The 26,184-nt window shown below is 37.3% G+C and overlaps 1 long non-coding RNA gene across 3 annotated transcripts in view; it reads right to left on the bottom strand.

Annotated features, from left to right (window-relative positions):
* Positions 1-281: 281 nt before the first annotated feature.
* The window catches only part of LOC130706545 (uncharacterized), a 217,974-nt gene continuing 192,071 nt past the window's right edge, over positions 282-26,184 (bottom strand). Inside the window, exons 6-8 of one of the 3 annotated variants that reach the window (XR_009006765.1) lie at positions 4,521-4,661; positions 1,683-1,758; positions 282-1,461 (exon numbers count right to left, since the gene is read on the bottom strand). This is a non-coding gene — a long non-coding RNA (uncharacterized LOC130706545). Of the gene's footprint in view, positions 1,462-1,682; positions 1,759-4,520; positions 4,662-13,154; positions 15,382-26,184 lie in introns of those variants that run through there. The other 2 variants (XR_009006767.1, XR_009006766.1) reach the window with 2 other exon arrangements.

The following is a 26,184-nucleotide window of genomic DNA, read 5'->3' as shown; positions in this document are numbered from 1 at the left end:
AATAAACAAGTATATGTCATTTAAAAATTAATGACGACAGATTTTTATAAAATTACTAAAATAATTTCAATGAAGATTAATAGTGTTTAATTTGGAGTATTTGGGACTATGAGTCATTTTTAACATCTTTATATTTTCAAATTTGCTACATTTATAAATAGAAAAAGACAGTAAATAGATTTCTTGATACTTCAAACATTTAACTTGAAAATGCACTTAATTGAAAAAATTATGCTTTTATTTTATTAAAGAGGTAAATCTGTTGTTAAGTGAATGTAGTTAAAAAAAAAAGCTATATTTATTAAGTTCTCCAAAAGAGTAAGGCACCTTCTTAAAATTGTGAATTTTCATTCAATATAGTATTGTGAATTGACTTTAATATATAGTGATCAAACTATATTTCCTCTGAACTTGTATAGTTTCCTGAGATAATTTGGAAAGATCAAGGTCCAATTGCCAATGACCTTGTTTCCTTGTTTGTGAAATAGGGAAAATGAATCATCTTAACTGCTGCCACAGGATTGTTGTGACTCTCATATAATAGAATATGGAGAAAGGTTCTGATAAAAGAAATATCCTGTGGAAATACAAAATATTTTTATTATGAAAATCATCAAGTATTTGTTGCATATTCTTTTAATAAGTTGAAAGTATACTAAAAATTATTAATCAAGAACAAATATAACCCTATCTGGTAAATATTAGCTTCAATAACAAAGATAAAAACATACAATGACTAAAAGTGGATGGAAGTATATTTCTTTCTCATGCAAGTTCGACATCCAGACTGGAGGTGTGGCTTAATGCCAACAAGATATTCAGTGGTAACAGTGCTGTCCATGTTGGTGCTTCGCCATCCCCTAGCGTACAGCCTTCCTCTGCAGGGTCATAGTTGTCCCCTGCCTTGTTTGGCTTCTAGCTTGTGTGAAGAGGAAATAGAGAAATCCAGATCAAGCAAAAATTGCTTGTGCTCATATTTTATTAGCAAGAATTTAGTTGAGTGACCATATGTAGCTACAAAGGAGGCTGGGCACTGTGGTCTCCAGTTGGGTTGCGCTATATAACCAGGAAGAAAGTTACAACAGATTTAGAGGGCACAAGTAACAGTCAAATATATCACCCTACACAGCACATCTGGCCACTTGAAACTAATGAATCTAGCAATAATACTTGAAGTAATTTCCTGGAATTCATGATTAAATTTGCTTTACGCCTAAGTCAGTCATGCTGTTTATCTTTTTCTGTGTGTGGATGTTCTTTATTCTACAAGCTATATTTTAGTATAAGACAAAAAACAATTTTGACAAGTCTTCTGCATTTTACAGGGATTTCACCTCTTCTAGTTGCAAAAGAACTCTGCCCCATCATCAGATTTCTTGCTTGTCAGTAGCTCCCTGTGTGAAACTTCACAAGAGCTAAAAAAAGAAATTAATGTTCTATGTTGGGTAACTTTGATGGCGTCTGTAAGGAATAGAGAAAAAAGAAAGTGAGAGAGAAGAGAGTATTTCAGAGAAAAACACATTTTATACAAAAAGCCTGTAATGCAGCTTAAAGATTTGGCAAAATGCCCACAAGGTAGCTTAACATGCTTTAGTATTGGGAGGTTGCTTTAATACTGCTCATGAGGAAGCAATTCCTTTGTTAAAGGGCTTTCCAAGTGAATGAGTCTGCCCTGTGCTTACCTTAGGAGGCCTTCCATTCCTAGGAACTCATGTTAATTGCTTAATGCATGCCTGGAGACAGACCTAACCTTGATTTCTCAAGGAAAGAAAAAAAAAAAACTTCACCTTTGATTGATTTGAAAAATGAACTTAATAGATCAACCCATTAAGCCTTTCGTTATTCTTAGGTATTATTGCCAGGATTAGGTATAACCTCACACTATTTAAAATTCCGTCCGTTTCAAGAAGCATGTGGTTTGGGACAGAAGGTCTCCAATCTAATTTCAGAATTTCCATGGCTGCTCTAAGGCTGCTGTAAATTACTTTGGGCAGAAAGGTAGTAGCAGACAAAGTTCCTGTGAAATACATCATTTTAAATGTCATGGAGAGAATCAGTAATCAAGGTTTGTGACGTAAAGTTTCTTTTAGCAGATACAAGAATGAAAAGAGGCTCTATAAATTCCCTAAGGTCTCCTGTCTGATCCCCACAAAAGGATTAATAGTAAGTGAACTGGATGAGGGACCTGAAAAGATTACAATAATTCCTTCATGATTTGAAGCATGAAAAATAATGGGAAGTTATAAGAATGTGTCAGGGTCATTAAGCAACTGTTTCAGAAATTGTGAAAAATAAGGGTGACAGGAAGTCATCATATTGAGAAATCAGATGTGCTTTCTAAGTGAATGTTTTGCAAAAATATTACATTCAAAAAACAAAAAAGACACAAGAAAACTCTGGGAGGTGTTGGATAGGTCTATTATCTTGATTGTGGTGATGGTATCACAAGTGTTTGCCTATGTCCAAATTTACCAAATCATAAACATTAAGTATGTGCAGTTTGTATATCAATTATACTTCAATAAGCTATCGGAAATATAATATGCAGAAAAGTACACAAACCTTAATGGTACAGCATGGTACCTTTTCACTAAGTAAACACCTCCATATAACACCACTCAGATCAAAAAGTACAACATTACCAACACCTTTGAGGCCCCACTCATGCCCACTTCTACTAAATGCCATTATGAAAGTAACCATCCTGATTTCTAGCACCTTAGTGTCACCTTGTCTTGAACTTTACATAAATACAATTATATGGTGTATACTCTTTGCCCGGCTTCTTTTGCTAAATATTATGTTGATGCTCATCCATGTTATGGAACATGGCAGTAATTTAATTCTTCTCATTGCCATATAGAGTTCAGTTGTGAATATGCCTCAATTTGTTTATTCTTTCTAGAGTTGATATGCATTTAGATTGCTTCCAATTTAGAGATCATATGAATAATACTGCTCTGAACACCTTTGTATACATACATACATTACTTTGGGTTATATACTTAGGAGTTGAATTCCTGTGTCATAGAGTGTACATGTGTTCAGACCTAGAAGATAGTGCCAAGGAGATCTGCAAAGCAATTGTACCAATATAAACTCCGAGCCGCAGAATATGAATGCTCCAGTTACTCTACAGCCTCAACAGTCGTTGAAATTGTCAGGCATCTTAGTTTTCTGCATTCTGATTGGCATATGGTTATAACTCTTTTTTGCCTTTAAATTTGCATTTAAAGATATAGTAATAGATATTATATTTATAAATATATATATTTAAATTTGCATTTAAACATATAAGGACATAAGAATAGGTTAATCTATATATGATTTAGGGGCAGTAAATTAATTATATAAAATAATCAGTCATTGTAAATTTCATGCATTCATATATATATAGAGAGAGAGAGAGCAAGAGTGAGAGATCTACATATACACTTATATTTTTCCCCTCTCTCTTTTGATATATATGAAGAGATTGATTTTAGTTGGTGACTTATTTACATGCTTTATCTTAATAGCAATTTATTCATTTTAGTTAATGTTTTATGACCTTCATTATCCTTTATTTAGGAACCAAATGAAACATTTTCTACTTTTCCAATCCAGTGAATTGGTTATATCATAAAATAAAATAAAATCATTGAGACAAACAGTTTAAATTAATAGCACATGCTGGGTCTCTATCACAAAGTTTGGTTCAAGAAGTTTATTTTCTTTTTCATTTAAGGAGTTGGGTCATTATGCTGCAACTAATGGGAAATTAATAGGTTTTTAAAGTTCTGCAAGCAATAAGGATCTTACACCCCTGCATTATTTTTAATTATTAAATGTTATGGTTGATTTCCTTCAATGTTGATCTATACAACAAGGGTTTAATTTTAAATAGATGTAAATCATTAAAGCACAAGGAAAATTCAGCTTATTCCTAAAAATTGTTCAGAAATTAAAGTCTGTAATTTAAGACTCATAGATATACTGCTAAAGAGGTAGTTGATATAAAAATTAAAATATCCTTATATTGAGAGAAGGGAGGTAGACATTAATTATCACTGTTTGCATATGTCTAGAAAAGAATCTTAGAAATAATAACAAGGGCTTCTTGAATTGTTTTCATCCTATGTTATAATGTAGTCTGATAATAAGGTGGACTAGTATATGCAGCCCTCAAATGATCTAAGGTTAGACTATCACTGAATATGGAAAATGGACCCACAGATTAGTACTCAATAATATTCATTTATCCTTTGAACAAATGGAGCAATTAGCCAGCAGTGCAATATTTTGTCTGCTTTGTTAAGGACTAACCTCCAAACCTCTTGGTGTAGACTTAAGTTTGGTCACAATGCTTTTCTCCTTGTATCATCTTTCCCCCTGTGACTTTGCAATTCCTCCCACTAGAGACAGAGTTTACTTTCTCTCTCTCTGACTTTGGGCTCAACCACGTGACTCGTTTTGGTCAGTATGTTTTCAAAGTGCTGTAAACAGAGGCATGTAATCTATACTTCTTTGGTAGGGCTTACCTTCTTGCAATTCTGCCATCATAATGAGAAGAGACTGGATCTCAGCATAAACGTACGTTGAGTAAAATGGAGCAAGGAACCATATCCAGCAGAATTTGCAATTTGAAGCAGTCAGGAGAGAGCGCCCAATTAGCAGTCAACCTGTGTATCCATGAGTAAGAAAATAAATGCCTGTGGTTGCATGCCACCAAGTTGGTTATGAAGCATTGTTGCAGCAACAGATAATTGATATAGTTCCTAAAGGCAGATACCATGTTGAATTCAAGTTTGTCCATAGCACCTATCCAAGTACATGTAGTAAGTAGTCTACAAATGATTATGAAATGAATATATGAAAAGATCTATTTTCAAAGCCTAAGCTTTGAGTACTTTTCTTCTCAGTATTTTATTATGAAAAGTTAAAAGACAGATAAATTGAAAGAACTGTATGGGGAACATCCATATACCCATGACCTGAATTTGCAAGCTTAACATGAACTTTCAGATGCCATTTATAATAACTAAATGAAACTAGCTAAACTAAAGAATCTAGTAGTACATTCGTGTACTTTCCCCCCATAAATTATGGTTATCATATTGTATCATCATTCCTTTGTTATATTTCTTAAGTAACTCAGAAAAGAAACAGATCAAGGCTAATGTGCTGAAGGATGGCTGCTCCATGTATTAATTGAAATGCCTAAGACAAACTACACACCTATATCTCACATACATGATACAACTAAGTGTACAGATTGGTAAGGATAGTTTCTGTTGTTCACTATCTGTCCCTGGCATAGTTCTCCTATGAAATGTCCAAATTAATAATTTTAATGCAAGGAAAAGGGGATTCTCTTCAATGGAGTGGAATCGGGCTAGTTCAGCCATTTCTGGGCTTCCCACTAGATTTAGGGTCTCTTTCAGACCTGCACTAGAATTTAGGGGCGTTATGATGAAGGGGAAGGAGAAATTTACATTTCAGAGCTTACTACTTCATCCAAACGATGAAGTAAATACTTGTTTAGTAGTGTATACTTTCATGTGTATAAAGCAAATTAAATGGATTATGAAGTTGAGGCAGTACAATTGGTCTGGATGAATCCCTCAGCACGCTGTGCATCTATTCCATGCTATGTGTATTTGTCCTTATACTGTTGGAGCACAACAAACATGCATTTAACTCATACTAATTCAAGTATGTACGCTCAGGACAATTGAGAGGAATTGAGGGATGAGAGAGAGAGAAAGATAGTGCCAGTGATTCTTTTAGTAATTCTATTCATCCAAATGTGCCACAGAATAAAGGTGTAGTAGGAGTTATAATTCTGCTCTTCCTTTAATCCACCTCACCCCATCTCTGAATTCCTTTACTTGTGTAAACTTCTTTCTGTTATGAGAGTGATTCCAGTGTTTAAAAATACATATTTTTCATACAGTATGACTTTTAAATATAAGGCAACTGCTTAATCTGTTGCCGAACTGAGGAAAGAGAGATCTTCTAAAACTGGATGAAAAACTGTCAATGAGACGGAGTGTTTAGACAAGACCAACCCTTACAATCTTGAGATTGATCAAAGGTAATTTTGACTTCAAATGATATCATGTTCACAGACTTTAAAATCTAACCCTCATGTTAAATTGATTTTAGTCCCCTGAGATGAGAATAAAACCTCTATCTCCCAAATGAATTATGGAATCTCCAATCTGTCATGGAAATAAGATTTTCTAAATTTTAGAATAAATTAATATTTATCAAGTGCTGCTACTAATACACGTATCATCGCTTTACTGTTTATCATATGTAAAATAATTTCAGTAGTTATTTGCCTAATATTCTTATCTCTTCTACTAGATAGTAAGATTCTGGACATTTTTCTCTCTTTTCATCCCTCTGAGTATTAGCACATTTCAGTGCATGATCTTATAAATGAATGAATATATTTATTCAAACACCATCCATGACTACTTCCCTACTGGATCATATTGACATCCAAAAGGACACTACATGTAAACAGATACCTAACATTTGTCAATATGAATACTTTTATATTATTCCAAATAAATGTAAAGTCAAAGTAACTATCCTACCTTAAAAACAAAACAGGAAAAGTAATATAACAGCCATGACACACAGGAGATCTAATCTGATGAGAAATAAATCTTTTCTTACTTAATCCATTGAATTTTAAAGATTGACTTGGAAAAATATAGAACCACAAGAAAATACCACAGTACTATATAATGCTAACATGTATGGACTACTTAAAACAAGCCTATGAGGCAGGTACTATTCTCGATTTTACAGATGAGAAAAATGTCATGAGAAAATAAGTAACTTTTCTAATGTCACATAGCTAGTCAGTGCTAGAATTTGAACCCAAGCAGGCTAGCTCCAGAGACTGTATATATAATCTCTCTATCATAGCACCTAGTGCCAGGTTTATGACACTGACAGGCTATATCTACACAAATGATTTTCCTTTTAGCCCTGCTGGGAGTAAAAATTCTTACATGCACGAATAAGATTCTGAATATCAACTATCCTTTTGTGAAATATATTCCCAAAGCAATGTAATTGAAAATGAAATAATAATGGAAAAAAAGAAAAACCTTTAAAAGCATTTTTTAATTTAACACTACATGAGAAAATAATGCACCAATCAGCAAAATATGTCCCTTGGATCAATTGTAGGCTGTAGAAGTAGCTTACCAAGAAAAGGAATAATTCCTTGGTACTAACAATTCATCAGTAAAGGTCTTAGGAGTAAAAAACAGAAATACCCTTTATAGTGTTGTACCAGTTTTATTGAAGTCCAGATAAAAATCTATAAGTATTGATAGTCTTTCTAATCATGAATATTTCAAGCATGCAATTGCTTCTTGAACCCATCTTCTAACTACAGTTTATCTGGAGGCATCACTGTCTGTTATGGTTTAGCATCCTTTGGACTGACAAAGACAGGCACCCCTGAAAATAATGAATACAGGGTGTATCTTGCCAATTACTTAGGAAAGGCCCAATCATTGTGTTTTCTTTAAATCTGGAGATAGATGTGGTTCTACATTTTTCTGTGTGTTTTATTAAATTCATAGTACCCAGGGCTCATTCTAATGCAAAGACAGGGCTGGCTATTCCCCATTTTCTCCCTTTCTCAGGTCTGTTTTTTAACTTTCCTCTGATGTCACCCCCTTACTATGTGAGCACCTATGAATACTCAATAAATATTTATTGAATAATGAATAGTATCACGAACAAAGCCCCCCAAATCCCAAACTACTTTCCATGCTGATTTTTTAGCTTTTGCACACTATCCATGACCACTTTCTGATGGGTCAAATTGACATCCAGAAGGACAATTTCAATACAGTTTATCTTCTGATTTTATTTGAGGCAATTTTAATGCAACCCAGAACTTTCAGTGGACTACACAGGTCTTTACTACTACTACTTATAGCTTTAAAACTATCACATGTAGCTGGAATCTGATTCAGATTAACTTAGGTGATAAAGTTCTGCGGTAAACAAGTAGGGTGTGGTTTATTCCCCCATAAACTTAGGTTGAATAAATAATGTATTTTTTATTTTACTCCTAGCCTGTCTATTTAGACCCCTGGTATTTGGGTTTTCATTTTTATAAACTTTAAAAAGTTTTTTTTTAAACTTAAAAATAATGAAATGTTTGTTTCACCTTAATTACAATATACAGTTAGAATTCATAAATACAATTCGAATATTAGGTAAAGGTACCATTTTTAAAATGTTGAATGTTATTTCCACCACTTGCTTTTCAAATCATCAGTGCCTGAAATAACCAATCACCTGTATCAGCAAAGATACACTTACATTGTAAAAAAGTTTCCACCATTAAAATACTCGAACTTCAAAACTTCCAGATGGATGGTTTCCAGTTAGAAAGAGGGAGTACACATTACTTTCACAGGTAGTAAGAAAAGTGCCTAACAAAGGATTTTAGCTAAGCCTATGTGGGTAGAAATTTCAGTCAAGAGAAAAAAATCTAGTAAGAAAGATATTAAAAAGAAAAGAACAAACTTTGTTAATGCTGCAGGAGGTAGAAATAGAGTAGCTTTCCAAAACTTGGCATAAACAAATGTGTGTCACCAGATTATAGGTCGAACAGGCCTATCAAAAAGTCAATAAGAAAACACTTTTTTAACAGCTCCCATTGATGTGACCTAAGTTAGTAAAATTCAGGCCTGAAGATAAGATGACATTGGTTTTTCAGATGTGAGAAAAACTTTGCAACAACACGAGATCATTACCATAAAAGAGATTAAAGGTGATCTGGGGCAAATATGCCAGCAAAGCATACTGGCTGAGGGTATAGAATCTTGGGTTGGACTATCTGGATGTGATCCTGGTTTTTCTACACTTTGCCTTCATATCCATGAGTAAATGGTGCAGCCTTTCAGGCCTCACCTCGCTCATCTCTAAATCATACCAAATTAATAGAATTTTCCAAAAGGAATAAATAAGAAGTTGTACGTAAAGCTCTTGGGACAGTGTCTGTGCTACAGGACAACTGGAGTTACAGGTTTGAGATGGCAACAAGACTTATAAGACAAAATAGGCTTCAAACTGATGCTACATTTACTTAGCTTGATAGACACTACCTGTTATTGTTCCAGTTAGCAAACAGGTGATATACTATGTGAATGAGTGCGTACCCTCACCACAAAGGAAGGTACTGTTGATAATACATGAAAGTGAAGACTGCCAAAAGAATTTAAATTATCCACTGAGTACTGAGACAGCAACTATATGTTGAGACTACTAAGAATGCTCTTTTTGCCTGGTAAGTTATCCATTTCCCCCTTCTTCTAGTAAAAGTACTGCATCTTTATTCCTGTCCTGCCCCTAGGTTCTTCAGAACCACTTTTGTTGCTGTTGTTTAGATTCCATATATATGTGTTAGCATATGGTATTTGTTTTTCTCTTTCTGACTTACTTCACTCTGTATGACAGACTCTAGGTCCATCCACCTCACTACAAATAACTCAATTTTGTTTCTTTTTATGGCTAATATTCCATTGTATATATGTGACACATCTTCTTTATCCATTCATCTGTCAGTGGACACTTAGGTTGCTTCCATGTCCTGGCTATTGTAAATAGAGCTGCAGTGAGCATTGTGGTACATGACCCTTTTTGAATTATGGTTTTCTCAGGGTATATGCCCAGTAGTGAGATTACTGGGTCATACAGTAGTTCTTTTGTTAATTTTTAAAGGAACCTCCATACTGTTCTCCATAGGGGCTGTATCAATTTACATTCCCACCAACATTGCAGGACAGTTCCCTTTTCTCCAGACCCTCTCCAGCATTTATTGTTTGCAGACTTTTTGATGATGGCCATTGTGACCGGTGTGAGGTGATACCCCATTGTAGTTTTGATTTGCATTTCTCTAATGATTAGTGATGTTGAGTATCCTTTCATCTGTTTGTTGACAATCTGTATATATTCTTTGGAGAAATGTTTATTTAGGTCTTCTGCCCATGTTTGGATTGGGTTGTTTGTTTTGTTCATACTGAGCTGCATGAGTTGTTTATATATTTGGGAGATTAATGCTTTGTCAGTTGCTTCGTTTGCAAATATTTTCTCCCATTCTGAGGGTTGTCTTTTCGTCTTGTTTATGGTTTCCTTTGCTGTGCAAAAGCTTTTAAGTTTCATTAGGTCCCATTTGTTTATTTTTGGTTTTATTTCCCTTTCTCTAGGAGGTGGGTCAAAAGGGATCTTGCTGTGATTTATGTCATAGAGTGTTCTGCCTATATTTTCCTCTAAGAGTTTTATAGTGTCTGGCCATAATTTAGGTCTTTAATCCATTTTGAGTTTACTTTTGTGTATGGTCTTAGGGAGTGTCCTAATTTCATTCTTTTACATGTAGCTGTACAGCTTTCCCAGCACCACTTACTGAAGAGGCTGACTTTTCTCCATTGTATATTCTTGCCTCCTTCATCAAACATAAGGTGACCATATGTGCGTGGGTTTATCTCTGGGCTTTCTATCCTGTTCCATTGATCTACATTTCTGTTTTTGTGCCAATACCATACTGTCTTGATTACTGTAGCTTTGTAGTATAGTCTGAAGTCAGGGAGCCTGATTCCTCCAGCTCCGTTTTTCTTTCTCATTCCTGCTTTGGCTATTCGGGGTCTTTTGTGTTTCCATACAAATTGTGAAATTTTTTGTTCTAGTTCTGTGAAAAATGCCATTGGTAGTTTGATAGGGATTGCATTGAATCTGTAGATTGCTTTGGGTAGTATAGTCATGTTCACAATGTTGATTCTTCCAATCCAAGAACATGGTATAACTCTCCATGTGTTTGTATCATCTTTAATTTCTTTCATCAGTGTCTTATAGTTTTCTTCATACAGGTCTTTGTCTCTGTAGGTAGGTTTATTCCTAGGTATTTTATTCTTTTTGTTGCAGTGGTAAATGGGAGTGTGTCCTTAATTTCTCTTTCAGATTTTTCATCATTGGAGTATAGGAATGCAAGAGATGTCTGTGCATTAATTTTGTATCCTGCTACTTTACCAAATTCATTGATTAGCTCTAGTAGTTTTCTGGTAGCATCTTTAGGATTCTCTATGTATAGTATCATGTCAGCTGCAAACAGTGACAGTTTTACTTCTTCTTTTCCAATTTGGATTCCTTTTATTTCTTTTTCTTCTCTGACTGCTGTGGCTAAAACTTCCAAAACTATGTTGAATAATAGTGGTGAGAGTAGGCAACCTTGTCTTCTTCCTGATCTTAGAGGAAATGTTTTCAGTTTTTCACCATTGAGAATGATGTTGGCTGTGGGTTTGTCATATATGGCCTTTATTATGTTCCCTCTATGCCTACTTTCTGGAGGGTTTTTATCATAAATGAGTGTTGAATTTTGTCGAGAGCTTTTTCTGCATCTGTTGAGATGATCATATGGTTTTTATCCTTCAGTTTCTTAATATGGTTTATCACATGGATTGATTTGTGTATATTGAAGAATCCTTGCATTCCTGGGATAAACCCCACTTGATCATGGTGTGTGATCCTTTTAATGTGTTGTTGGATTCTGTTTGCTAGTATTTTGTTGAGGATTTTTGCATCTGTGTTCATCAGTGATATTGGCCTATAGTTTTCTTTTTTTGTGACATCTTTCTCTGGTTTTGGTATCTGGGTGATGGCAGCCTCGTAGAAAGGGTTTGGGAGTGTTCCTCCCTCTGCTATATTTTGGAAGAGTTTGAGAAGGATAGGTATTAGTTCTTCTCTAAATGTTTGATAGAATTCACCTGTGAAGCCATCCAACCCTGGGCTTTTGTCTGTTGGAAGATTTTTTTTTTTAACTTTTTGGGTTTATTTATTTATTTATTTATTTATTTATTTATTTATTTATGGCTGTGTTGGATCTTTGTTTCTGTGCGAGGGCTTTCTCTAATTGCGGCAAGTGGGGACCACTCTTCATCGCGGTGCGCGGGCCTCTCATTATCGCGGCCTCTCTTGTTGCGGAGCGCAGGCTCCAGACGCGCAGGCTCAGTAATTGTGGCTCACGGGCCTAGTTGCCTGGCAGCATGTGGGATCTTCCCAGACCAGGGCTCGAACCCGTGTCCCCTGCATTGCCAGGCAGATTCTCAACCACTGCGCCACCAGGGAAGCCCTGTTGGAAGATTTTTAATCACAGTTTCAATTTCAGTGCTTGTGATTGGTCTGTTTATATTTTCTATTTCTTCCTGGTTCAGTCTTGGAAGGTTGTGCATTTCTAAGAATTTGTCCATTTCTTCCAGGTTGTCCATTTTATTGGCATAGAGTTGCTTGTAGTAATCTCTCATGATCCTTTGTATTTCTGCAGTGTCAGTTGTTACTTCTCCTTTTTCATTTCTAATTCTATTGATTTGAGTCTTCTCCCTTTTTTTCTTGATGAGTCTGGCTAATGGTTTATCAATTTTGTTTATCTTCTCAAAGAACCAGCTTTTAGTTTTCTTGATCTTTGCTATTGTTTCCTTCATTTCTTTTTCATTTATTTCTGATCTGACCTTTATGATTTCTTTCCTTCTGGTGACTTTGGGGTTTTTTTGTTCTTCTTTCTGTAATTGCTTTAGGTATAAGGTTAGGTTGTTTGAGATTCCTCTTGTTTCTTGAGGTAGGATTCTATTGCTGTGAACTTCCCTCTTAGAACTGCTTTTGCCTCATCCCATAGGTTTTGGGTCGTCATGTTTTCATTGTCGTTTGTTTCCAGGTATTTTTTTTTTTTTTTGTGGTAAAAAGCTACTTTATTTTGTTCCCTTGGAGAAATTTAAAAAGCTTATTCGCTAAACATGAAACCAAGTTATCTATTATTCACAACAAATGTTTTCTGGAACAAAGTGAGGCATAAATTATATATTTTGCATTATGAAATAAACTAAAAAGAACAAGGAGAAAGGAAGGCACTTTAGACTGAATCAGAATGGGAGAGAAATGCAGAAGGAAACAAAGATCTGTATCTATATCTCTCTAGATCTATACTTATCTAGAAAATATATCTAGAATTTTTATCTAAATGAATATTACTAGAAATTTTAGAGATAAAATCTATCTATCAATTGATTTAGAGCAGGAAGAGGCAAAGAAAAAATGTCTTCCAGGTATTTTTTGATTTCTTCTTTGATTTCTTCAGTGATCTCTTGGTTATTTAGTAACGTATTGTTTAGCCTCCATATGTTTGTATTTTTTACATTTTTTTTCCTGTAATTGATATCTAGTCTTATAGCGTTGTGGTTGGAAAAGATACTTGATACGATTTCAATTTTCTTAAATTTACCAAGGCTTGATTTCTGACCCAAGATATGATCTATCCTGGAGAATGTTCCATGAGCACTTGAGAAAAAAGTGTATTCTGTTGTTTTTGGATGGAATGTCCTATAAATATCAATTAAGTCCATCTTGTTTAATGTCTCATTTAAAGCTTGTGTTTCCTTATTTATTTTCATTTTGGATGATCTGCCCTTTGGTGAAAGTGGGGTGGTAAAGTCCCCTACTATGATTGTGTTACTGTCAATTTCCCCTTTTATGGCTGTTAGCATTTGCCTTATGTATTGAGTAGCTCCTATGTTGGGTGCATAAATATTTACAGTTGTTATATCTTCTTCTTGGATCGATCCCTTGATCATTATGTAGTGTCCTTCTTTGTCTCTTGTAATAGTCTTTGTTTTAAAGTCTATTGTGTCTGATATGAGAATTGCTACTCCAGCTTTCTTTTGATTTCCATTTGCATGGAATATCTTTTTCCATCCCCTCACTTTCAGTCTGTACGTGTCCCTAGGTCTGTAGTGGGTCTCTTGTAGACAGCATATATATGCATCTTGTTTTTGTATCCATTCAGCCAGTCTATGTCTTTTGGCTGGAGCATTTAATCCATATACATTTAAGGTAATTATTGATATGTATGTTCCTATTATCATTTTCTTAATTGTTTTGGGTTTGCTATTGTAGGTCTTTTCCTTCTCTTGTGTTTCCTGCCTACAGAAGTTCCTTTAGCATTTGTTGTAAAGCTGGTTTGGTGGTGCTGAAATCTCCTAGCTTTTGCTAGTCTGTAAAGGTTTTAATTTCTCCGTCGAATCTGAATGAGATCCTTGCTGGGTAGAGTAAACTTGGTTGTAGGTTTTTCCCTTTCATCAGTTTAAATATGTCCTGCCACAGCCTTCTGGCTTGCAGAGTTTCTGCTGAAAGATCAGCTGTTAACCTTATGGGGATTCCCTTGTATGTTATTTGTTGCTTTTCCCTTGCTGCTTTTAATATTTTTTCTTTGTATTTAATTTTTGATAGTTTGATTAATATGTGTCTCGGCGTGTTCCTCCTTGGATTTATCCTGAATGGGACTCTCTGTGCTTCCTGGACTTTATTGACTATTTCCTTTCCCATATTAGGGAAGTTTTCAACTATAATCTCTTCAAATATTTTCTCACACCCTTTCTTTTTCTCTTCTTCTTCTGGGACCCCTATAATTTGAATGTTGGTGTGTTTAATGTTGTCGCAGAGGTCTGTGAGACTGTCATCAATTCTTTTCATTCTTTTTTCTTTATTCTGCTCTCTGGTAGTTATTTCCACTATTTTATCTGCCAGGTCACTTGTCCATTCTTCTGCCTCAGTTATTCTGCTACTGATTCCTTCTAGAGAATTTTTAATTTCATTTATTGTGTTGTTCATCACTGTTTGTTTGCTCTTTAGTTCTTCTAGGTCCTTGTTAAACGTTTCTTGTGTTTTCTACATTCTATTTCCAAGATTTTGGATCATCTTTACTATCATTACTCTGAATTCTTTTTCAAGTAGACTGCCTATTTCCTCTTCATTTGTTTTGTCTGGTGGGTTTTTACCTTGCTCCTTCATCTGCTGTGTATTTGTCTGTCTTCTCATTTTGCTTAACTTACTGTGTTTGTGGTCTCCTTTTCAAAGGCTGCAGGTTTGTAGTTCCCATTGTTTTTGGTGTCTTCCCCCAGTGGGTAAGGTTGGTTCAGTGGGTTGTGTCGGCTTCCTGGTGGAGGGGACTGGTGCCTGTGTTCTGGTGGATGAGGTTGGATCTTGTCTTTCTGGTGGGCAGAACCGTGTCTGGTGGTGTGTTTGGGATGTCTGTGACCTTATTATGATTTTAGGCAGCCTCTCTGCTAATGGGTGGGGTTGTGTTCTTGTCTTGCTAGTTGTTTGGCATGGCGTGTCCAGCACTGGAGCTTGCTGGTCATTGAGTGGAGCTGAGTCTTAGCGTTGAGACGGAGATCTCTGGGAGAGCTTTTGCCATTTGATATTATGAGGGGCCGGGAGTTCTCTGGTGGACCAATGTTCTGAACTTGGCTCTCCCAACTCAGAGGCTCAGGCCTGACACCCAACCAGAGCTCCTAGACCCTGTCAGCCACACGGCTCAGAAGAAAACGGAGAAAAGAAAAAGAGAGAAAAAATAATAAAATAAGTAAAGTTATTAAAATAAAACATAGAAAAGTAATTTTAAAAAAATGAGCAACCAAACCAGTAAACAAATCTACCAATGATAATAAGCTCTAAATACTAAACTAAGATAAATATAAAACTAGAAACAAATTAGATGCAGAAAGCAAACTCCAAGTCTACAGTTGCTCCCAAAGTCCACTGCCTCAGTTTTGGGATGATTTGTTGTCTATTCAGGTATTCCACAGGTGCATGGTACATCAAATTGATTGTGGAGATTTAATCCACAGCTCCTGAGGCTGCATGGAGAAATTTCCCTTTCTCTTCTTTGTTCGCACAGCTCCCGGGGTTCAGCTTTGGATTTGGCCCCACCTCTGCATGTCGGTCGCCTTCTGGCATCTGTTCTTCACCCAGACAGGAGGGGGTTAAAGGAGTGGCTGATTCGGGGGCTCTGGCTCACTCAGGCTGGGGGGAGGGAGGGGTACGGAATGCGGGGCGAGCCTGTGGTGGTAGGGGGCCGGTGTGACATTGCAACAGCCTGAGGCACACCGTGCGTCCTCCTGGGGAAGTTGTCCCTGGATCACGGGACCCTGGCAGTGATGGGCTGCACAGGTTCCCCGGAGGGGACGTGTGGATAGTGACCTGTGATTGCACACAGGATTCTTGGTGGCTGCAGCAGCAGCATTAGCATTTCATGCCCGTCTCTGGTGTCCTCACTGATAGCTGCACCTCGTGCCCGTCTCTGGAGCTCATTTAGGCAGTGTTCTGAATCCCCACTCCTCGTGCACCCCAAAACAATGGTCTCTTGACTCTTAGGCAGTTCCAGGCTTTTTCCTGGACTCCCTCCCAGGTAGCTGTGGTGCACTAGCCCCCTTTAGGCTGTGTTCACGCAGCCAACCCCAGTCCTCTCCGTGGGATCTGACCTCTGAAGCCAGAGCCTCAGCTCCCAGCCCCCACCCACCCCAGCAGGTGAGCAGACAAGCCTCTCAAGCTGGTGAGTGGTGGTCGGCACCGATCCTCTCTGTGGGAATCTCTCTGCTTTGCCCTCCGCACCCCTGTTGCTGTGCTCTTCTCCATGGCTCCAAAGCTTCCCCCCTGCCAACCCCCCATTTCCACCAGTGAAGGGGCTTCCTAGTGTGTGGAAACTTTTCCTCTTTCACAGCTCCCTCCCAGAGGTGCAGGTCCCGTCCCTATTCTTTTGCCTCTGTTTTTTCTTTTTTCTATTGCCCTACCCAGGTACGTGGGGAGTTTCTTGCCTTTTAGGAAGTCTGAGGTCTTCTGCCAGTGTTCAGTAGGTGTTCTGTAGGAGCTGTTCCACATGCAGATGTATTACTGATGTATTTGTGGGGAGGTAGGTGATCTCCACGTCTTACTCCTCTGCCATCTTGAAGGTCAGGCAGTTGAGGTCATTCAGTTTAGCTATTTCTACTCTAAATATATTAAACTAAAAATTCTTAGTTTACGATGCCATTAGACTATGGTGGCCCTAATGCCTTGGTAGTCTGTGTAAGGAAACCTAAACCTAAGCGAGAGCCAACACACTCTAAAATGCGTTGAAAGGAAACTTCAGAACAACCGATCACAAACAGCCACTAGGCTTTTTGAAATAAGGAAGCCACTTAAGCTATACCCAGTCAAGTAATTGCTTTGGTTTGCTTTGCTTCCTCCTCTTCCTTATAAAATCCTTGCCCTAGCTCCTGTATGTGGAGTGCTCTTAACCACTTCTGTTTTGGTGCTGCCTGATTCAAATTGATGTTTGCTCAAGTAAACACTTGAAAGTTTAATATACCTTAGTTTATTTTCTAACACTTGTAACCAATTTGGCAGTTGTTGACAGGCCCTGCCTGGTACCCCAGGCTTATATTCCGCTCTTCCAATATATGGGACAATTTGCCTCCTATCTTATGCTTCAAATTTTAGGACATAGTTTATGTGGTCAGAGTTCCTCAAGGAATGGTCCTTGACCAGCTGTATTAAAATCACGTAGGCTTCTTTCCCCAAAAATGCTACTCCTCAGTCCTATCAGAGACCTATAGAAACAGAATATTTGGTGTGTAGAACCTATGAATCTGCATTTGTATAGGCTATCCAAACACCATAGTTTGAAAACTACTCCTCTGGTGACTTTCAAACCTGGTGCTTCCTAAAATCAAGAAGTTGGATGCTGAGCAAGAGCTGTAAACTGCCAGCCCAATTACAGATTGGATACCAATGTCCTCAAGTCTGTCTGCATGGCTCCAGGTATCACATCCTCACTGGACACAAATTTCCCCTGATCCTGCTGACCACTTTTTGGTCCCTTCCCAGTATCACGGTCACAATCTCAGACTCCCATGTGCTTTGGCTGTCAGTAATCCCTCTGCTTAATCCTGATCCCAAATCTCAGTGATTCGTATGGCCTCTACTACCTCATTATGAACTTCTGTAAATTCTTCCTTTGTGGTCTGGGGTAGTAAAATGATGAAATATTTCTAGGTTTGTGTGTGTGTGTGTGTGTGTGTGTGTGATTGAACTCTCAGCTTTATGGTCTGACAGCAGTGAGACAGAGAAGATTAAGAAGAGCCACCATCTAAAACTAGACATACCCATTCCAACAGGGATATTCTAGAGGATATTCTGATCTCAAATATTAGCTTAGATAGCAAATCCAAGCCCAGGGGAAAAAAGGGGAACCAAAATGGGAATGCAGGGATGGTACTCCCTAGGATAATTCTTTATTGAGGGATCCAAAATCAAACTGTGCTGATTTCCTAGTGAATGGCAATCTCAATGGAGGAAACAACAGTCAATACTGGGAAACCAGGATTGACAGATTTGGGTATCATGAAATCTTATAAGTAGAGAACAGTGCTCCAAGTATTAGTCTTTGGTTTAAGGGCAGAATTTCACCCAGCTGGAGTAAAGGTGGTATTTTTCTTTTAATTTTAATTTTTTAGGAAAGTTACCAAATCAGGAACTCACAAACAGTGAACCTCACCTTGGCTTATGATGTGGGGGCATATGTTAGAACCTACTGGAAGAAAGGATGACATGATGGGCTGGAGCCTCCTAAATCCCTCCTGCTTCTAGTTAAGCCGGGTCTCACTGAGGCTGCCTGTCAGAAATATCTTCGGAGTATCTTTGTTGTTGTTATAGATCCAAGAACTATCTAATGAGAATCCCGTTTTTTGGCCTGGACAACTATGCATTTTAAAACTGCACAAGCAATTCATATGAACCACCAGGGTAAAAGCTACAGTCCTAGGAATCAGAGTTAGGCTGAACCTGAAAGGGGGTGGGGCAGCAGGTAGTGGGGGGCAAAAGTGGCAAGTGGATGGAGGCACTGGTCCAATCAAAACAGCCTTCTGGTGTCCACACGTTTCCTCTCCACATCTGTGTCTCTATTTCTGCCTTGCAAACCAGTTCATCTGTACCATTTTTCTAGATTCCACATATATGCATTAATATACGATATTTGTTTTTCTCTTTCTGACTTCACAGGGAACTCTACTTCACTTTGCTGTACAGTAGAAACTAACATAACACTGTAAAACAACTATACCTCAATTAAAAAAAGAAAAAACAGGCTTCTGGCAAAGTGCTGTGAGGAAAGTTAACCCTTAAAAAGCATAAGAACATTTCCTCTTTTCTAGTCCACGTACTTCTTAGGATTATAAAGTATGACTCAAAAGAGCTCTGCATTACATTCCAAAATTATGGGAACCACTGCTATCCCAGGAAGGGGGAGCCTTTTCTGCACCTTTGCCTTTTTCCTTCTCCACCAAATACAGGTTACCTTGACACGCAGAAGATTTTATTTATAACATATGGACCACTAGACATTCAGGTCCAGTATTCAAAAGAATTTCCTACTATGAGAAATCTCTGAAACATCTAAAGAAAGTAATTTTGGCACTTTTCTATCATTCAAAAATTGTTAACTGATTTGCTTCTCACCTCTCAGGTATATTATTTTAGATAAAGGAATTTCAGTGGCAGTAATTCTTTCATAGCTGTCCAGAAAACCCATTATAAACAACCACAGGAAGGCAACCATTATCTCTCTAAAAGTGAGAGTAAACACGAGGCTTAATTTGTTCATGTGCAGTAAACAGTTGAGTTTTGAAGGCAGAATCTAAAGTGAAGATTTGATTTCTCTCTGGTCATTTTGATCTCCCTGGTTGAAAGATATTACTGAGATAAGGAAGCATCAAAACATAGTGCCAGGTAATCAGAGTTGAAGGAATATAACTTTGTTGGGGAATTATTGTCTTAAATCTTCTCTGGCTCAAGATAGTAAAGCTTGGACCCCTTACAGGCTTTCTTCTGAGGAGGCTTGAACTAAGAATCAAGCCTGTAGGGACTTAGGAGCCAAATGGTCAAAAGCAAATATTCAGTTGGTGATTAGGTGCTTGGGATTCAGATCTGTCCACCAAGTGAGGATAAGAAGGCAAAATCTGTTATACTGCTTCTAAGTTTCAAAGGTTATGTCACTTTGTGATGATGTTTGTGAGATACCCAAGATCATTATCATGGTGGAAAAAGACAACCAGTTCTGAAACAGCTTTGATCAGCAGGAGCACCCACCATGGAACTGGGACTAGACAGGACATTACATCCCTGATGCCAGGGTAGCTTAGGGTGAGAGCTTAGAAGTGCTAACTGGCTCACTGTTTACTGAGAGATGTGCCCCCTGTTGGAATCTAGTAGAGCACTTGAAAGGCACAGCCTTTTTGTTTTGTTCGATGTAAGTAATTCTGAGAAAGATGATTTCAGAACAGGTGTAAATATCTAAAGCTGCAGTTTTTTCCTAACACCAAGGAATCCATACTGCTTGGTGATTAAGTTGAAAGTCAGCTGTCTTGTACCAGTACCTTATTCAGTTATCTCTTTAAATTACCAAGACAGACATCATTTTTCTTCTCTCACCATTTTCCAAACCTGAACAGACAGCCTCCATAAGAAATGATACCTCCCTAGAAAATACTAACCTCAAGGTGCAATATTTTGTCCTTGGAAACAGTAAAATATACACAAGGAAGAAACAGGCCTATAACAAGAGAGCTAACTATCATTTCAAATCTCCAGACTAACACTTTCACCTCTTCTCCTTATTCCAGACAACTGCTGCATGCAGGCAAGTATAGGAAATGAAAAAAGTAAAATTTCCACAGAAACTTTGTTTCTAGTGAACCCTGGAAGGGGAAGATGATCAGCCCTGGGTACACCACTGACCCAACTTGGCTCAATCAGGGTCTCTTCCTTGGGAGTTTGGAAGTCAGGCTGAGAAAAGGAATGGATTCACTTGCTAAACCAAAAAGTCAGGAGCTATGAGTTGTTTATAGCAAATCATCCACCACGTTTCTTTTTCTCTAGGAAAAAAAAGGGAAAGCCTATCTCAGAGGGAAAAACAAAACAAAACAAGCAGACAAGCATAGAGTAACAAACAAGATGTGCAGAAGGAATCAGGAATCCCAGGAGAATTTGTTTATAATTCATTTCTGAGTCCTGAAAAAACCCTTGCCTTTAAAGTTCACTGAGATACCTCCGAATCCTGCCATTAAATATGACTTCCACCTTTTGTAGCTGTAAACTAACTGGAGTAAGTTTCCCTGACTAGCAGTAGGAACCTTTACTAATATAATGAGTTAGAAAAAAGAAACTGCTAATAACCAAAAATATAAAATTCCTGGTAATAATAAACTTAATGAAGTATTTTAAATGATATGGGATTTTATATCTAAAACTATAAATAATTACTAAAAGATAAATTAAAAGAGATACAGGACTTCCCTGGTGGTGCAGTGGTTAAGAATCCGCCTGCCAATGCAGGGGGCATGGGTTCGAGCCCTGGTCTAAGAAGATCCCACATGCCACGGAGCAACTAAACCCATGCGCCACAACTACTGACCCTGTGCTCCAGAGCCCGTGAGCCACAACTACTGAGCCTGCATGCCACAACTAATGAAGCCCTCACACCTAGAGCCCATGCTCTGCAACAAGAGAAGCCACCGCAATGAGAAGCCCATGCACTGCAACGAAGAGTAGCCCCCGCTCGCCACAACTAGAGAAAGCCCGTGCACAGCAACAAAGACCCAGCACAGCCAAAAATAAATAATAATTTTAAAAAATTGAACTCTAGGGAAAATAAACTATTTAAAAAAATAATAAACAAACAAAAGAGATACGTAAGTGAAAAGAGAATCTCTTCCTAGATGTAAAAGAATCACATAAAGACATAAATTCTCCTTTGCTTAAATTATAAATGTATTTTGGATCCATTAGGATTTTTTTTTTAACTTGACAGGATGATTCCAAAGTTTTTTTTTGAAGAATGAACAAAAAAATTAAAAGGAAAGAATAAGGTAATTTCCAGTGCCTAGTATTGGAATGCATTTTAAAAATGACAATTTTTATAATACTGTGTATATGTACAGGAATACAGACATCCTTAAAAAACTTAGACAATCCAAAAACAGACCAAGCTTTATCTAAGCACTTACTATTTGATCAAGAGTGGTCATTTAATAAGTAAGTCTTGGATAAATTATTCTTTTTGGAAATATAAAATAAAATTAGTATATAGATTCACCTGTACAACAGTATCAATCCCAAGTAGATTAAATACAGAAATGCAGTTGAAAACCACACACACTAAATAATTAGAATAACATGTGGGTAAGTATTAATTTGATCCCGGGTCAATGAAGGCCCTTATAAATATATTTTTTTAAATAGTATATGTGACTATGTAAAGACTTAAAATGTCTTTATCTTAAAAATAAACATGAGCAAAAATAGATACATTGGGAAAAATACTCTCAAATTATACAGCAAAGTAGGTCTTAATATTGTTATATAAAAACACTTAAAACTAATAAAAGGACATGAACTGGGAACTTTATAATGAAAAATAAATAAGAAACATTAATAAACATGCAAGTTCACAAAGTGTCCAAGAAAAGTAAATTAAAGCAACAATGAAACGCCACTGACCAAAATTTTTTGTTCATTTATTTGTACTGTAATGACAATCAGTGTGTTGGCACTTTTATATACTACCGAGAAAGAGTAAAGTACAACCTTTCCATCAAACTGCTTTCCAAAACATATCAAAACTGCTCAGAGCCTAACTCAGCTATTTAACTTTGGGAAGTTATCCTATGGAAATCATCAGAAATATTCTAAGGACTCCCCTGGTGGCACAGTGGTTAAGAATCCACCTGCCAAGGCAGGGGACATGGGCTCAATCCCTGGTGCAGGAAGATCCCACATGCTGCAGAGCAACTAAGCCCATGCACCACAACTACTGAGCCTGTGCTCTAGAGCCCATGAGCCACAACTACTGAGCCCACATGCCACAACTACTGAAGACCATGCACCCTAGAGCCTGCATGCCACAACTACTGAAGCCCACGCGCCTACAGCCCGTGCTCTGCAACAAGAGAAGCCACCGCAATGAGAGGCCCACGCACCGCAACGAAGAGTAGCCCCCACTCGCCGCAACTAGAGAAAGCCCACGTGCAGGAATGAAGACCCAACGCAGCCAAAAAAAATAAATAAGTGTTCTAAGATATAACCATAAGGATGATCATTGCAGAAAGTTTTACAACATGAGGTCAGTAAAATATACAATAATGGTAGGAAATTGATCAATTAAATTGTTAATTATAATTGCAATGAATACTGAGCAACAATTAGACTATCAAAGCATAATAATGAGGAAAATCTTACAATATTATTAGAAGTGGTGAAATATAAAATAACCTTCACAGTAATTTATAATAGTTTAAATTATGAGGTGGTTTAATATAAATAACTAGAATTATATAGACCAAAATAAAATGTTCTAGATATATTAGGATGGTGAGATTTTTATTTTATTCTTTATAATTATCAAATTTTCCAGAAAGAAAAAAAACTGGAAAAAGTACAATCCATGCTAATAGGAAAAAAAGTAAAAAACAAAGTGGTAATAATATCAACAATATAAAACAAAAATTAAAGAAGGCAGAAAAAGTCATTCTAGACAGGAGACCCATGTGCAAAAGCACTAGAGTGGAAAAGAGTTTGAGATGTTCTTGGAACTCCCAGGTAATTCTGTGTGGCTAAGTCACAGGCTATATAAGGGGTCAATTCTTTTTTTTTAACTTTTTATTTTATATTGGAATATAGTTAACAATTTGTGCTAGTTTCAGACGTACAGCAAAGTGATTCAGTTATACATATACATGTATCTATTCTTTTTCAAGTTCTTTTCCCATTTAGGTTATTACAGAATATTGAGCAGAGTTCCCTGTGCTATACAGTAGGTCCTTGTTGGTTATCTATTTTAAATATAGCAGTGTGTAAATGTCAATCCCAAACTCTCAATCTATCCCTCCCCCCACCCTTCCCCTCTGGTAACCGTAAGTTAGTTCTCTAAGTCTGTGAGTCTGTTTCTGTTTTGTAAATAGTTCATTTGTATCAATTGTTTTTAGATTACGTATGTAGGCAATATCACAGGATATTTGTCTTTCTCTGTCTGACTTACTTCACTCAGTATGACAATCTCTAGGTCCATCCATGTTGCTGCAAATGGCATTATTTCATTCTTTTTAATGGCTGGGTAATATTCCATTGTATGTATGTACCACATCTTCATTCCTGTTGATGGACATTTAGGTTGCTTCCATGTCTTGGCTATTGTAAACAGTGCTGAAATGAACATTGGGGTGCATGTATCCTTTTGGACCATGTTTTTCTCTGGATATATGCCCATGAGTGGGAGTATAGGATCATATGGTAGCTCTATTTTTAGTTTTATAAGGAACCTCCATAGTGTTCTCCACAGTGGCTCTACCAATTTACATTCCCACCAACAGTGTAGGAGGGTTCCCTTTTCTGTACACCCTCTCCAGCATTTATCGTTTGCAGAGTTTTTGATGATGGCCATTCTGACTGGTGTGAGGTGATATCTCATTGTAGTTTTGATTTGCATTTCTCTAATAATTTAGTGATGTTGAGCATCTTTTCATGTGCCTCTTGGCCATCTGTATATCTTCTTTGGAGAAGTGTCTATTTAGGTCTTCTTCCCATTTTTTGATTGGGTTGTTTGTTTTTATGATATTAAGCTGCATGAGCTGTTTGTAAATTTTGGAGACTAATCCCATGTTGCTCACATCATTTGCAGTATTTTCTCCCATTCTGCAGGTTGTCGTTTCATTTTGTTAATGGTTTCCTTTGCTATGCAAAAAACCTTTTGAGTTTAATTAGGTCCCATTTGTTTATTTTTGTTTTCCATTACTCTGGGAGAGGGATCAAAAAAATATTGGTGCGATTTATGTCAGAGTGTGTTCTGCCTATCTTTTCCTCTAAAAGTTTTATAGTGTACGGTCTTAATTTAGGTCTTTAATCCATTTTGAGTTTATTTTTGTGTATGCTGTTAAAGAATGTTCTAATTTCATTTTTTTACATGTAGCTGTCCAGTTTTCCCAGCACCATTTATTGAAGAGACTGACTTTCCTCCATTGTATAGTCTTGCCTCCTTTGTCATAGATGAATTGACCATAGGTGTGTGGGTTTTTTTTTTTAAATTTTTTGGCTGCACCTCATGGCATGTGGGATCTTAGTTCCCCGACCAGGGTTCGAACCCACACCCTTTGCAGTGGGAGTGCAGAGTCGTAACCACCAGACCACCAGGGAAGTCCCCGTGGGTTTATTTCTGGGCTTTCTATCCTGCTCCATTGATCTATATTTCCGTTTTTGTGCCAGTACTATACTGTCTTGATGACTATAGCTTTGTAGTATAGTCTGAAGTCAGGGAGCCTAATTTCTCCAGCTCCGTTTTTCTCTCTCAATATTGCTTTGGCTATTCAGGATCTTTTGTGTCTACTTAAAATTTTAAGATTTTTGTTCTAGTTCTGTGAAAAATGCAATTCTAAGGGATGTGGTTCAAAAAGGACCTTGTGAAGAATGTGTTAGTTTCCTACTGCTGCTGTAACAAATTGCCACATAGGTGCTTGAAGCAACAAATTTGTTATTTTACAGTTTTGGTGGTCAAAAGTCTGAAATGGATCTCGTTAGCTAAAATCAAGGTAGGCAGGACTGTGCTCCTTTCTAGAGGTTCTAAGGGAGAATCCATCTTCTAGTGGCGAGTCACATTACTTGGCTTGTGGCTCCCTTACATCTTCAAAGCCAACAATGGCAAATCAAGACTTGCTCACAATGCCATCTCTCTGGTTCTGACTCTTCTGCCTCTTTCATCCCCATTTATAATGACCCTTGTGGCTACATAAGACCCACTCAGATGATCCCGAATGATCTCTTTATTTGAAGGACAGCCAATTAGCAACCTTAATTCCCCCTTGCCATGTAGTATAATATATTCATAGGTTGTGGGATTAGGATGTGAACATCTTTGGGGGGAAGGCCATTATTCTGTGTACTAAAAAATGTTTCCTCTGGAGATAGATTGATGGTGGGGAGACCAGTTAAAGTCTACTTTATCAACATAATGACAAATATTTAACTGGCTGGGAGAAAATGGTGTCTTATTGAGACTTGCAGAGTATGAAAGAATGGGCGGGGGTGGGGTGGGGTGGTGGTAGACTAACCAGAGGGACTGTCGCCTCACTCCTTCTCACAGGTTCAAATTGTGTGTTTAGGGCAATGCTTTGCATATAGTAGAGGCTCAAGAGATACTTGCTGAATCATTGATTGACCTAAGGAATAATTCATTCCTCTACTTTTCTTCTAAAGTTCAGTGATTTCTGCTCAAATTTCCTGGATATCTACTGCCTGAACCCTTTATTTTAGCAC

This window comes from Balaenoptera acutorostrata, chromosome X (assembly GCF_949987535.1).
Source record: "Balaenoptera acutorostrata chromosome X, mBalAcu1.1, whole genome shotgun sequence".
In the NCBI taxonomy this organism is placed as follows: domain Eukaryota; kingdom Metazoa; phylum Chordata; class Mammalia; order Artiodactyla; family Balaenopteridae; genus Balaenoptera; species Balaenoptera acutorostrata.
Note: the sequence above shows the minus strand (reverse complement) of the source record. Positions and strands in the feature narration are given on the sequence as shown.